The 14,331-nt window shown below is 36.7% G+C and overlaps 1 long non-coding RNA gene and 1 pseudogene across 2 annotated transcripts in view; both read right to left on the bottom strand.

Moving 5' to 3' along the window:
* The window catches only part of LOC143664979 (uncharacterized), a 420,148-nt gene that overhangs the window by 55,040 nt on the left and 350,777 nt on the right, over positions 1–14,331 (bottom strand). The window lies entirely within an intron of this gene.
* On the bottom strand, positions 4,179–7,135 carry LOC143664446 (protein mago nashi homolog pseudogene; annotated as a pseudogene).

Here is a 14,331-nt window from a genome sequence, read left to right as displayed (position 1 = left end):
TTGCTGGCAAATGAGCTGCAATTGGCAGCTGGGGTACAAAAACATGTGCAGTCAGCTGCAGCCTCGGGTTGGCTCCCTTCAGGAGGAGCTTCTGAGTTCTGTTTTGAGAAACAAGAAGAGGCCTGGGGCTCAGGCATTCTAGGGGAAGATAAGAGAGAGGAAGGCCCAGTGGTTGGAAAGGATACGGTGGTAGGACTACTGCAAGGAGGAGAGGCTGGGCTCAGATCAAGGAGGTCTTAGAGGCTGAGCTAAGGAGTGTAAACTCTGAACACTGGGAAACAGAAAGATTCCAGTGCAAGGCTGAGTTATAGAAAGAAAACTCTGGTGGCAGGGTAGAGGATAGATTAGACAAGAAGGAAGCAGGGAGGGGGATATCACAGTGGTCCAGGTCAGAGAGGGCTCCAGGGCCCATGCTTTTTACCACTTAAAAGCTGTGTGACCTTGGGCAGATCACTTAACCTTTCTGAACCTCCGTCTCCACGGTCTAATGGAGACTATAACAGCAGAGCTGTCATGAGGATTAAACCTGATAATGCATGAAAAGCATTTAGCACGGTGCCTGGCACACAGTAAATGCTCAATAAATGTTTGCTTAGAAAAACAAAGGCAAAGGCTGACTTCTAGAAACCTCCCTCCTCCAATCTCCCCAATCAATAAAAGCAGCCCTTTTATCTAAATCCCCAGGACCAAAGGGAAACCAAACACAGCAGCTGCAGCTCTGCCTCCCGAGACCCACGCCCCGCCTGCCTCGGCTTCTCGGGTTGGGGCCCACTGCTGCTGCTGTGGATGGGGGAAGAATGCTGGCGCAGTGACCTGGCCATGAACCTTCCCCCAGCCTCCAGACACACACAAAAGCATTTCTTCTGCCTCAGCAACGCGGGCACCACCCAGCCCAGCACACCCTGCCCAATCGGGAGCCCAGAGAACCGGGTGATGCGTGCAGAATTACACACCTGCCTGGCTTTTGCTGCCTGTTACCAATACTGGGGCAGCAGGAGAAAAATTAAAGAAAACTTTGCTCTTAATATTCCTGACTCTGGTGGTATTTTTGTGCACAGGGCTGAGTTCCTGCATACAGAGAAGAAATTCAATCCAGTGTAAAATGTGCTTGGTAGAGGAAGGGGTAATACAAGCCCTCGAAACCCTGAGAACTTTTTGTTGGTCTTTTCACAAGAAGATTGCAGGATCTTCCAGGTGGGCCGCGAGGTTTGGAGGCACATATTCACCAAAATCTGGGGTTGGGGACAGGGAGGAGAGCTCAGTCTAGACTCTTGGGAACTTCACAGAGCAGTCCAGCTGGCTGCTTGCTGGATGGCAATGCGGAGCGGCCAGTTCCCCGGGCGCGGGCCTCAGCCGTTTCCCTGCCGTGGGAGCATGGCCCTGGGCAAATGCAGGCAACTGGCCGTTTCAGATCTCACAAACACAGGGCTGTTCCTTGGCCACCTCTGTGCCACAATCTGTTCTCTGTAGTAAGATGCAGTGGAAAGATCTTGGGTGTGGAGGTCAGGAAGTCTCCAGGTTTGAATTCTCTCCCTGCAACCTAAAAGCCATGTGACTTACCCGAGCTGAGCCTCTGCAACAGGTAGAAAACAGAGATGGGAGCTGCTGGAGAGACCTGCTGTAAGGGTTAAATACAGGCGCTCCATGATATCTCTCCCGTTCCCTGGATCACCACCCCACCAAAGCCGGTGAATGGATCAATGATGTAGTTAAAGAAAAATAAATTTCAAAATGACTATCACTAGTTAATTGATATAACAGAGATTTTCCCCCATGGAAATTATCTCCATGTCTCAAATTTCTTGGATGTGCAATAGACATAGACCGATAAACAAGGGATTTAGAGGCCCTCGGTGAAAAAACAAGCCCCTGGTCATATTTCCAGAAAGCAGAAAGACAACCTTTCCTTTGCAGAAAGAAGGATAAAAATGCAATGCTCCCTGTCCCACAATGATTGTTAACCAAGTTAAAGAGAATCCCTGAGAAGGTACAAAATTCATGTTAAAATGGGAGTAAAAGTCCTAATGAATGTGACTTCACCTTCCAACTTCAGCCTTTTTTATTTTAAGAAAGATTTTTAAATTTTAATTCTTTTAAGTTATTAACCCAGAATATCTAAAATGATATTGGAGTATCTAAAATCACAATATCTAAGTTAGCAGTAAGTCTAATAACCCAGCAAAACTTCTTGTCAGCTGAAGGCCTTGGTTGGCTTTTTTTTTTTTCCAGCTTATAGAGGTGCAATTTACATAAAGCAAAATGCACTCATTTTGGGTGCTTAGGTTGTTGAATTTTGACAAATATATGCATGCATGTAATTACCACTGCAATCAAGATCCAGAACATTTCAGTCACCCTCCAAAGTTCCCTTGTGTCCTTTGATAGTCAATTCTCCCTGCTCCAGCCAATGACTGACGTGATTTCATTCGTTACAGTTTTGCTTGTTCTAAAAATTCACATAAATGAATCATGTAGGACATACTCTCCTTTCACTCAGCATAATATTTTGAGATTCACCCACAATGTTGTACGGTTCATTCTCTTTTTATTGCTGTTTCACCGCAGTTTGTTTATCCATTCACTTATTGATAAGCATTTGGTTATTTCTGGCTCTTAAGAATGAAGCTGCTATTTAGTCAGATACAAGTCTTTTGGTGAAAATATGTTTCCATTTCTCTTGGATAAATACCTAAGGCTAAAGATGGTAAATGTATATTTAAATTTAAAAGAAACTGCCACTGTTTCCCAGAAAGTTTGTACCATTCACACTTTAACCAACAATATGTGAGAATTCCAGTTGTTCTACGACCTTACCAACACTTGGAATTGTGAGCTTTTAAAAAAATTTTTGTATTTGAAATTTTTTTATTGCACAAATTTATTAAGATATGGATTATAGTCAATAAGATTTGCTTATTTTAAAGCATACTGTCATGTAACCACCACAAGCAACATATAGAACATTTCCGTCACCTGAAAAAATTCTTTTGAGCCCCTTTACAAGAAGTACACCCACCCCCTGATCCCTGGCCGCCACGGGTGTTTTCTGTAACTCTAGTGTTGGAATCATGTAGTATGCACTTTACTTTTTTCAGATTCATCTATTCATCAATTTTACATTTGTATCATGTTCCTTATCTCTGAGTAGTATTCCAAAGTGCAGCTATGTTACAGATTGTTGATGGTCACTGGGCTGTTTCCAACTTTCAGCTATTAAGAACGCTCATGCTCAGTCCACGTCTTTTTTGGGCATATGTTTTCATAATTCTTGGATTCCTGGGTAAATCACAAGGAATGGAAAGGCTGGTTTATGTAGTAAGTAGTTGCTTGACTTCATAAAACACTCCAAAACACTTCTTCTAGGTGGCTGTATCACTTTGCACTCCTATACAGCAAAATGTATGAGCATCCCAGGTGCTCATCTTTGCAATACCTGGTATGTCATTCACTAAAATTCCAACCACGCTAGTGGGTGTGGCATCTCACTGACCTAAAGGTGTCAGGTACATATTCTCGTGCTGACCATCCATTCATATATATTATTTTGTGACGTGCCATTCAAACACAGTGGCTATTTAATACCGGCATTTTTGTCTTTTTATTGAGTTGTGAAACTTCTTTAAATATTTTAACCAAAAGTTCTTCATAAGATATATGTATTCCGAATATTTGGTTCCAATCTGTGATGTGCCTTTCTATCTTACTCACTGTATTTTTGATGAGCAGGAGGTTTTAATTTTATTAAATCCAATTTGTAATTTTTTCCTTTATGATTTAGTGAGTTTTTATATCCAAAGAAATCTTAGCCTATCCCAACGATGTGAGGGTATTTTCTACCTATTCTTTTAGAAGTTAATTTTAGCCTCTATATTTAGGTATCTGGTCCATTTTGAATTGTGTGTGTGCGTGCGTGCATGTGCGTACCATATTTAGGTATGGGGCCAAGGCGACTCTTCTTTTCCATATGGCTATGCAGTTGTTCCCATACCATTTGTTGAAGAGAATATCCAATTCCTAATGGCTTACCTTTGTGGAAAATCAATGGATTTTATAGGTGGTTCTGTCTCCGGACATCCTGTTCTGTTTTTTTATTTATGTCTCTCCTTACGGCAACATTACAGCAAAGATTGCTGTACACTTATAGTATGTTCTGAAATCAGAGAATGTAATTCCTCCAACTTTGTTCTTTTTCAAAATTGCCTTAGATATTCTAAGACCTTTCTATTTTCATAAAAATTTTAGAATCAATTTAATTTCTACCAAAAAATTCTGTGGATTATCATTGCATTGAATCTATACGTCAATTGGAAGACAATTGAAACCTTTTGAAATCTTACCTATAATCAGTGTTCCAATCCATGAACATGACATTTCACTCTCAAGTTCTCTTTAAATTTTCTGAGTGATGTTTTATAGTTTTCAATGTGGAGGTATTACACAAATTCTGTTAAATTTGTCCCTTACATATCTTATATTTTTATAATGTTATTATAAATGGAATTGTCTTTTAAATTTAATTTTCCAACTGTTTGCTACTGATATATAGAGAAAGTCGATTTTTTAAATTGACCTTGTATCCTCTGACTTTGCTAAACTTACTTATTAGTTCCAGCTGCTCTTTTTGTAAGATATCTTAGAATTTTTACATACATGATCATATTGTCCATGAATGAAAACAGTTTTAATTTTTCCATTACTATCTTATGCCTCATTTCTTTTACTTGGCTTATTGCACTGGCTAAGATCTCCAGTTCAATGCTGAATAGAAATAATAAGAGTAGACGTCCTTATCTTGTTCCTTATTTTCGGTGAAAAGTATTCAATATTTCATCATTAGGTATGATGCAAGCTGTGTTTTTTTGGTAGATGCTCTTTTTTTAAGGTGAAGTAGTTCCTTCTGGTTCTAATTTGCTTAGTTTTTATTATGAAGATGGTGTTGAGTTTTGTCATATGCTTTTTCTATGTCTTTGAAACAAGCATATGGTTTTTATCTTTCATTCTGGTAATGTGACAAATATTCGATTGATTTTCAAATTTTAAACCAAGCTTGCATTTCTAGAATAAACACTAGTTGGTCATGATGTATGATCCTTTTTATGCATTGCTGGATTTGATTTGATAAAGTTATATTAAAAATTTCTGTATCTATATTCATGAAAAATATTGATCTATACTTTCCATTTCTTACAATGTCTTTGTTAAGTTTTGGCATATGGATTCTGCTCTACTCATAAAACAGCTTCAGAAGTGTTTTTCTTTATCTTTTGAATGAATTTGTATAAGATTAGTACTATTTATGCATTAAATGTTTGATAGCATTCACAAGTGAAACCATCTAGGCCTGGCATTTTCTTAATGTGGAGGTTTTTGATAAATTACTTCCATAGTTATAAGGATATACAAATTTCTTATTTGATCGTCTGTCAGTTTTAGCGTTTTAGTTTCCCAGCTTCTAAAAAAGGACCATACAATGGGTTGGCTTAACAACAGGAATTAATTGTCCCAATGTTTCAGAAACTAGAAGGCTTGTTTCCTTTCAGGATTGGTATCTTCTGGCTGGCTGGCAATTTTGGGGGTTCCCTGCTTTTCTGGCACATGGCAATTCATGCAGCAACATCTTTCCCTTTCTCCTCCAGGATCCCTGGATTTCCAGCTTCAGACTCACCCCGTGACGTCTCCATTTGTATGCAATTTCCTTTGCTTTAAGAACTTCAGCCATAGTGGATTAAGGTGCGCCCTCATTCAGTTTAGCCACACCTTAAATAATAACATCTTCAAAGGTCCTATATACGAATGGGTTCACTCCCACAGCACCAGGGATGGGATCTGAACTTGTCTTTTGTGGGAAACATGATTCAATCCCCAACATTTGAGAAAGTTATATTCCTCAAGGAATTTTTTTATTTTGTCAAGTTGCCAAATGTATTGACATAAATGGTTCATAATATTCCCTTATCATTTCAATGTATAAAGGATATGTGGTGATATCATCTTTTCATCCTAGATATTGGTGATTGTTGTTTTCTTTCATTTCTTTTTGGTGATCATTCTAATTAAGGAATCTATCAATTATACTGATCTTTTCAAAGCAATTAAGTTATGGTTTGAATTTTTCTCGTTTATCCATTTTTCATTGGTTTGATTTCTGCTCTTATTTTTCTTATTTCTTTCCTTTTACTAATTTGAATTTAATTTGCTCACCTTTGTGTAGCTTTTAAAAGGAAAAGCATATCACTGGCATTTAATCTCTCTTTTTCTAATATAAGCATTAAAAGTTATAAATTTCCCTATAAACAGCAGCAACCCAAAAATATCAATAGGGGGCATTTTCACTATTACTCAGTTCAAAATATTTGTTAATTTTCCTTGTAATTTCTTTTTCTCTATGAGTTATTTAAAATGTGTGCTTTTTTTGGACTTTGATATGTTTTATTGCAGTACAATTTCAATGATAGGCAGATTTACAGAATCTAACTTTAGGAAGACTGTCAAACGTACTTTGATCCAAGTGAGGATATTAAGCCTGTATATGTATTTCCTTATTTTTAGTTCGTATATTAAAAAAAAAATTTGCTTTGCTTTCATAAAAAACTTAATATCATAAATGAAAAATAAGCCCTCCCTTACCTATCCTTTATAATTTAGATTGGTTTAATCTTGAAGTGTAATCCAATAAGGCTGAAAACTAAACATTTCGGGTCCTGTACCAAACAGTTAAAACACTTGGAGGCCTTCAGGATCCTCTAACTGATTTACATCAATAAAAGAACCTATTTTTGACGGGGCAGAAGAAATGTGTTCATCTCCAGTTAGAGTTTCAAGCCCTTGTCTGCCAGCCCTGTCAGGGAGAGGCCACAAAGCATCCTCTTTTGTAATTTCAGTGTCATCAATAAATCTCTTCAGTTCTTCGGTTATACTCTTATGATCCTATGCCTCTTTTCTGATCATGACATCATTTTTGTAATTGCTGTTGTTGGCATATCTAAGCTTTCCACCTGGTTGACACGCGAACTCCAGAAACTCGTGTCCAAATGTGCCTTTGTACCCCGCGTAGTAGACAGAATTTGCAGCCACAGACATTTCTGTTCTGTGGCAACATCAGAATGGGTTTTTTATTTCAAAATTTTAGGGGTTAAACGTGTGTATATGTGTGTGTGTGTATATATATATATATATATAAAATGTTTTGTATTAATTATATATAATACATATATTATATATAGGAGTATATAATTACTCTTATTGCCAATTATATAATACCTGTGTGTATTTAATTTTTATTGATTTCTAATTTTTTAATTGTGATCAGAGAACATATGATTCCAATCTTTCAGATTTCTTGGGGCTTATTTTATGTCCTAGCACATGGTCTATCTTAGTGAATCATCCATGTGTACTTGGCAATAATATATATTCTGCAATTGCTGAAAATATTATTCTGTAAATTTCAATTAGTTTACGTTGCTGGCTAGTACTTTAAGTCTTCTATATGATATTGATTTTTTATTTGTATTAATCCCTGAGGGAGGAGTGTTGAAATTTCCAATTCTAATTATGGAGTTCTGTTTTCAATTCTGTTAACTGATAACTTTTATTTTGTAGCACTATTTTTAGGAGCACACTTATCTAGTATTTTTATGTCTTTTTGAGTATTGACTCTCTGTCCATTATTAAATCATTCTTTTCTCTGGTAAAATATTTTGTACTGAAAACTACTTTACCTAATAGTAATATAGTCACTCCTGTTTTCTTATGATTGCTTGAATGGTCTATCTTTTTTACCATATTTATTTGCAAAATCTCTTTCTTTATTTTTACATACAACTCTTATAGAAAGCATATCGTTTGATCTTGATTATCGGTCTGATAATTTGTTCTATTTCATTGGAGTAATCTGTCTTATGTAATTGGAGTAATTTAATTATTCTATTTTATATTAATACAATTATTGTTACAGTCAGGTTTAAGTCAATCATACTGCTGTTTGTTTTCTAGTTGTTCTATTTGCTCTTAATTTCTTTCTTCTCTTTTTCTGCCTTCTCAGGGATTAGTAATTTTTTTATTTATCTTATTTTATGTCCTCTATTGGCTTGTTAGCCATACCTTTTTTGTTTTGCAAAGAATTGCTTTAGGATTTACCATCTACATCTGTAACTCATCAAAGCTGATATTCAAAAAACACTGCAAGTTTACAGCATATTACCATTTTCATCTCAACTATCCTTTGTGCTATCATTGTCACACATTTTCTCTCTACATGTTATAACCTCTCATTTATTTTTCTTTATGATTTTCTAAAGACATTTAAAATTAAGAAAACAAGCATTTTATATTTGCATTCATATTTACCATCTGACGCTCTTCATTCTTTTATGTAGATCTGAGTTTCCATGTAGAGGCATATTAGTTCAGCACGAAGAACTTTCTTTAACATTTCTTGCAGTACAGGTATGATGTTGATGAATTCTCTCAGCTTCAGTTCTGAAGAATTTTTTTTCTGTATATAGAATTATGTGCTCACAGAGGATTTTATGGTTTTGTTTTCCTTTGTTCTAACATTCATCACTTTAAGGATGTTATACCATTGCCCTATCACTTGCACTATTTCTGATGAGAAGTCTGCTGATGTTTTTTATCTTTATTAACCTGGATGTAATTTGCTTTATGCTTCTCTGCCCAAGCAGGTTTTGAGATTTTCACTTTATAGTTGGTTTTTAGCAATTTTATTAGAATGCTCCTTGGTGTGGTTTGCTTTGTGCTTATCCAACTTGGATGTCTATAAGTTTGTGTGTTTTCATCAAATTTAGAAAATATTTAGCTATTATTTCTTTAAGTATTTCCAGCCTCCATCTCCTTTCTGAGATTATAATTACACATATGTTGGACAGCTTGATACTGTCGCACAGATCATTGAGACACTATTCATTGTTACCAGTCTTTTTTTCTAGACTTCAATTTGAATAGTTTCTACTGTCATATCTTTAATAGTTTACTACTCTTTTTCCTATGAAATGTATAATCTGCTCTTAAATCTGCCAAATGAATTTTTCATATCATATCCTGTATTTTCAGCACTAGAAATTTATGTCTTTTCATTTCCCTTTCTCTTTTAATTATGTTAATGTTTTCCTTTAAATTCTTGACCATATTTATAATAATGTTTTTAAAATGCTGTGTGCTAATTCTCTCATACTGTCATTTTGGTCTCTGTTTCTATTGACTGATATTTTTTTCTGATTTTGGCTAACATTTCCCTGCCTCTTTATATTTCTAGTCATTAATTTGAAAGCTGAACATTGTCAGTACTACTTTGCTAAGTGTCAGAATTTTGTTGTCTTCCTTAAAAGGGTATTCAGATCTGTCTGGCAGACAGTTAAGTTACTTTGGATCAGCCTGATCCTTTCAAAGTTAGTTTTTAAGTTTCTTTAAAGTGGATAAAGAGTAGATATTACTCTAGGGCTAGTTTAGCTCTATTATTAAGGCATGGATTTTCTGGATTATCTATGGAATGCCCCAATGTTCAACAAGATTCACACCCAGTGGTGAGAACTTGAATGACTCCCAATTTTCTATAAGTCCCAGTGGTTCTTCACCTTACAGCAACTCAGCAGCTCTGTTTTTTGCCAGTATTAGTATTTGACTGACCTGGTGAAAATCTTATCCTACACATGCACAGTATAACATTCAGCCAAAAACTTAATGGGATTCGTATGTAGATTTCTGGAGTTCTATCTTTTTGTAACTCTCTTCCTCTCAAATTCTACCCACCATAGATTGGTGAGTATGGTGTATACTTATGAACAAAGGTTGTGCTGCTACGAAAAGAAATGAAGTCGTGAGGCATGCAACGATGTGGGACATTTGTTTAGGCAAAATAAGGCAGAAACAAGAATAACAATGGTGTGGCCTCCTTTAGAAAATGCTTATAAGAAAACAGGGACCTAGATCGTAAGCTTTCATAGCAGACACATTAAGTCCAGAGTGGTAAGTATTATTTCTGGATTCCGAGAGGCTGTTTTATATATTAATTAATTAATTAATTATAACCAGATATTTAGAGATAAGAATGAAGTCGATCAGATTGGGGTTAAAGTAATTCAGAACAAAGGGGTAAGGAAGACATCGTCTATATTTTAGAACAACACTTACTCTTTGAGACCATAGGAAGAAATGTTTATTTAGTCTGGAAATGAAATTTATTGGCACATAATGTAACTCAACCTAATTGTATAGCTCATTTGAACAAATGAGACACAGGGAGCCCAGAATAAGAAAGAGAACCTTTAATCCTGTATAGATTAATGTAATGCCTGGATACATCCTAGAGTATATTAAGCAGATAAAAAGTACTGGCAAAGTCCCTTGAGGGATAGGAGTAAAAATATGGAGCTACTAAATCTTACCATCAGGGAATCCCTTGAAACTGTATCAAATGTTAGGGACACCCAAATCAATAGGCCATGCCCTTGATCCTGATGCTTACTCTTGTGAAGCTTATGTAGGTAGTGGAGAAGCTTAGACTACCTATAGGAATGCCTAAAAGTTACTTCTGGGGGACCTCTTTTGTTACTCAGATGTGGCCTCACTCTCCCTAAGCCCAACTCTGCAAGTAAAATCACTGCCCTCTCCCCTACATGGGACATGACATCAAGGGTGAAAGTCTCTCTGGTGACACAGGAGATGACTCCCAGGGATGAATCTGGCCCTGACACTGTAGGATCAACAATTCCGTCCTGTCCAAAAGGGGGAAAAGAAATGTAACTAATAAAGTATCAGTGGCTGAGAGAGTTCAAATAGAATCAAGAGGCTACTCTGGAGGTTGCTCTTACACAAGCTTCAGTTAGACATTGCTATCCATCATAACCTGCCAAACCCCAACCAGGACCATTCCAGCCAATCCTAAAGAACACGTAGGGCAATATATAGGACTCCACAAGGGTTCCATGCACTAGAGTAACCTTCCAGAAACCTGCAACCTCCAGATGGGTCCCTGGACCACAGAAGTCTTGAAACTTAGAGGATCCAACCTCTCCAGAACATCAGAGCATTCCATCTCCCTACCCCATATTAGTGACAGACCCTTCCAACATGAAAAAGTTAGAACGGCCATAACCCAAACATCCCTAAAGAGAGGGATGAAAAGATCAAAGATGATGGTGGAGTTATACAGAGAAGATAGGATTAACAAATGAATGCTGAATCATTAAATTGATATCTCTTTTAGTCTCCAGTTTCTTAGAGCACCTAGAAGTAAACACCTAAAATTGTGGAATTATAACTCATGTCAAACTCTGAAATCTGTCCTACAATGAATTGTGGTGCTGTGCTTTGAAATTTATTGCTTTTCTGTATATATGTTATTTTTCATTAAAAAAAGGAAAAAAAAAGTCGATTGTGATGACAAAAAAAATTTAAGCCTTCTAGCCTCTTATATTCTGGAGCAGCTAGAAGGAAAAATCTGAGAGAATGGTATGGTAGCCCATGACAAACTCTGGGATCTTTCCTGTAACTATTTGTTGAAGTGTGCTTTGAAAACTATTGCTTTTTTTTATTTCTTTGCTTTGTGTACATGTTATACTATACAATAAAAACATTTTTTTAAAAAACCTGAACACAAATATTTGTACAAACTCTTTTTTATACTAACTTCAAGCTGGAAACAACCCTTTGAAAGACCACCAGTAGGTGAATGAATCAACACCGTGGTATATATCTGTATAATAGAATACCACTTAACAATAAAAGAGAATAAACCACTGCTATGAATAAATCTCAAACTAATTATACTGAATGAAAGAAGACCAGCAAAAAAGTTTATATGATTCTACTTTTAGAAACTACAGAAAATGCAAACTAACCTATAATGACAGAAGGCAAATGAGTGGTGTCTATGTATGGGCAAGATGGAAGGGAGGTATTATAAATTCCATAAGGAAATTGGGGTGAGGGATATATTCATTACCTGCATTATGGTAATAGAACACAGGAAAAACTTATCAAATTGTATAATGTTAACATATTCAATTTATATTTTGTCAATTGTATCTCAATAAAACTGTTAAAGAATAAAAAACAAAATCTAGCCACCTTAGCCTTTCCAACTCCAACATGTAACTCCGTAGCTTAGCTTGATCACCAGGCTTGGGTTCCCCTTCCTGATCCAGGGTCCAGTAAATACTTGTAGGCAGAGATGGTGTGACTGCAATGCTTATCTCCTTTGTTTCTGTTCTCTCCATGATCATGGATCCCCTCCCACAGCCTGTTGCTGGATGTTTGAAAACATTTATTTCCCAAATTTTGTCCAATTTCCTAATTGTTTCTATGATGTGAAGAACGGTCTGATACATTTACTGTGTTGTACCTTAAGCAGAATTTTGCTGGTATCTTTAATGAGACAAAATAGGGAGTTATGGGCCAGAGTGCCATCTGAGCATTAGCATCTGACCATAGCAGATGTCACACAGTCCATATTAACTAAAGTCCCTGTCTTCCAAACTTTCTTTGATTGAAACCAACAATAAGAGATACATTTTAGAACATCTAGCTTCAGTTCCAACAGGTAAATAGCTTGGAAGTCAAACCTACTCTACTGACAAGAAGAAAAAAGCTAAACTGAAAATCAACAACTTCTTTAGGACCATTGAGAGAATTAAGGTTGCAGGGAAAACTGCCATCCTAAAATCTGAAAGACAAGAAAATAGAGAGAATCATAGCTGAGATATGCTTATTTGTGGCAGAAGCCAATGGAGCCATAATTTCACAGGAATATTTAAATAGTGTTTTTGACAAATTGCTGTCAAGTTGAATGTGGAATAACATGAAAATGAGACTGGGGGCAACAGTCATGGTACCCTCCCCCTGCATTAGTAGATTTACCTCTAGAAGCCCCACCAAATGCTCATGGTGAAGAGCCAAGAAAAATTCCTTCACGGACCTGGAAGAGAGAGGGGAGAAGGGGGGAGGGCCATACTAAAATATGCCCAGAGCACCCTCTCTAACATTGGTCTCCTCCCCAATGTAAAAATAATTTACCAGAGCTATTCCACCTAAGGGAAGGGAATTTACACATCTCCAGCTACTCTAGTCTTCATGTCTCACCTAGAGGAGGAAGGAAAGATGGTAAGTTTTTTTACTTTTTTACTGTATAATATAACATATCTACAAAGCAAAGAAAGAAACAAGCAATAGTTTCCAAAGCATTCTTCAACAAGTAGTTACAGGACAGATCCTGGAGTATGTCATGGGCTTCCATGCCATCCTCTCACATTTTTCCTTCTAGTTGCTCCAGAATATAAGAAGTAATAAATATTTCTTTTATCACCACAATTGACTTTTTTTCCTTTTTTTGTGTGAAAAATAACATATATACAAAAAAAGCAGTATTTTTCAAAGCACAGCACAACAATTGTTGTAGAATAGATTTCAGAGTTTGGTATGGGTTACAATTCTACAACTTTAAGTTTTTACTTCTAGCTGCTCTAAGATACTGGAGACCAAAAGAAATCAATGTAATGATTCAGAATCATATTCATCTGTTAGACCTTATCTTCTCTGTGTAACTCCACTATCACCTTTGATCTTTCTATCACACTCTTTAGGGGTATTTGGGCTATGGCCATTCTAACTTTTTCATGTTGGAACGGTCTGCCAATAATATGGAGCAGGGAGATGGAACTATCTGATGTTCTGGAGAGACTGGGCCCTCTAGGTTTCAGCACTTATCTGGTCCAGGGACCCATTTGGAGGCTGTAGGTTTCTGGAAAGTTATCCTAGTTCATGGAACCTTTATAGAATCTTATATAATGCCCTAGGTGTTCTTTAGGAATTGTTTCATTTGGGGTTTGGCAAGTTATGGTAGGTAGCAATGTCTACCGGAAGCTTGCATAAGAGCAACCTCCAGAGTAGCCTCTTGATTCTATTTGAACTCTCTCAGCCACTAATACTTTATTAGTTACATTTCTTTTCTGCCTTTTGGTCAGGATGAAATTGTTGATCCCACAGTACCAGGGCTGGAAGTTGGATATTCCACATCCAACTTCCAGCAATTTGTCAAAAACACTATTTGAATATTCCTGTCAGATTATGGCTCCATTGGCTTCTGCCCCAAATAAGCAAATCTCATACCTGCAGGTCATCTCCCATGTTGCTAGAAAGACTTTTACTCCTGGATATCAGGTCCCACGTAGGGGGTAGGGCAGTGATTTCACTTATAGAATTGGGCTTAGAGAGAGTGCAGCCACATCTGAGCAACAAAAGAGGTCCTACAGAAGTAACTCTTAGGCATACCTGTAGGTAGGCTAAGCTTCTCCACTACCTACGTAAGCTAAGAAG

Source organism: Tamandua tetradactyla, chromosome 20 (genome assembly GCF_023851605.1).
Source record: "Tamandua tetradactyla isolate mTamTet1 chromosome 20, mTamTet1.pri, whole genome shotgun sequence".
Lineage (NCBI taxonomy): Eukaryota > Metazoa > Chordata > Mammalia > Pilosa > Myrmecophagidae > Tamandua > Tamandua tetradactyla.
This window is presented reverse-complemented; position numbering and strand designations above follow the sequence as displayed.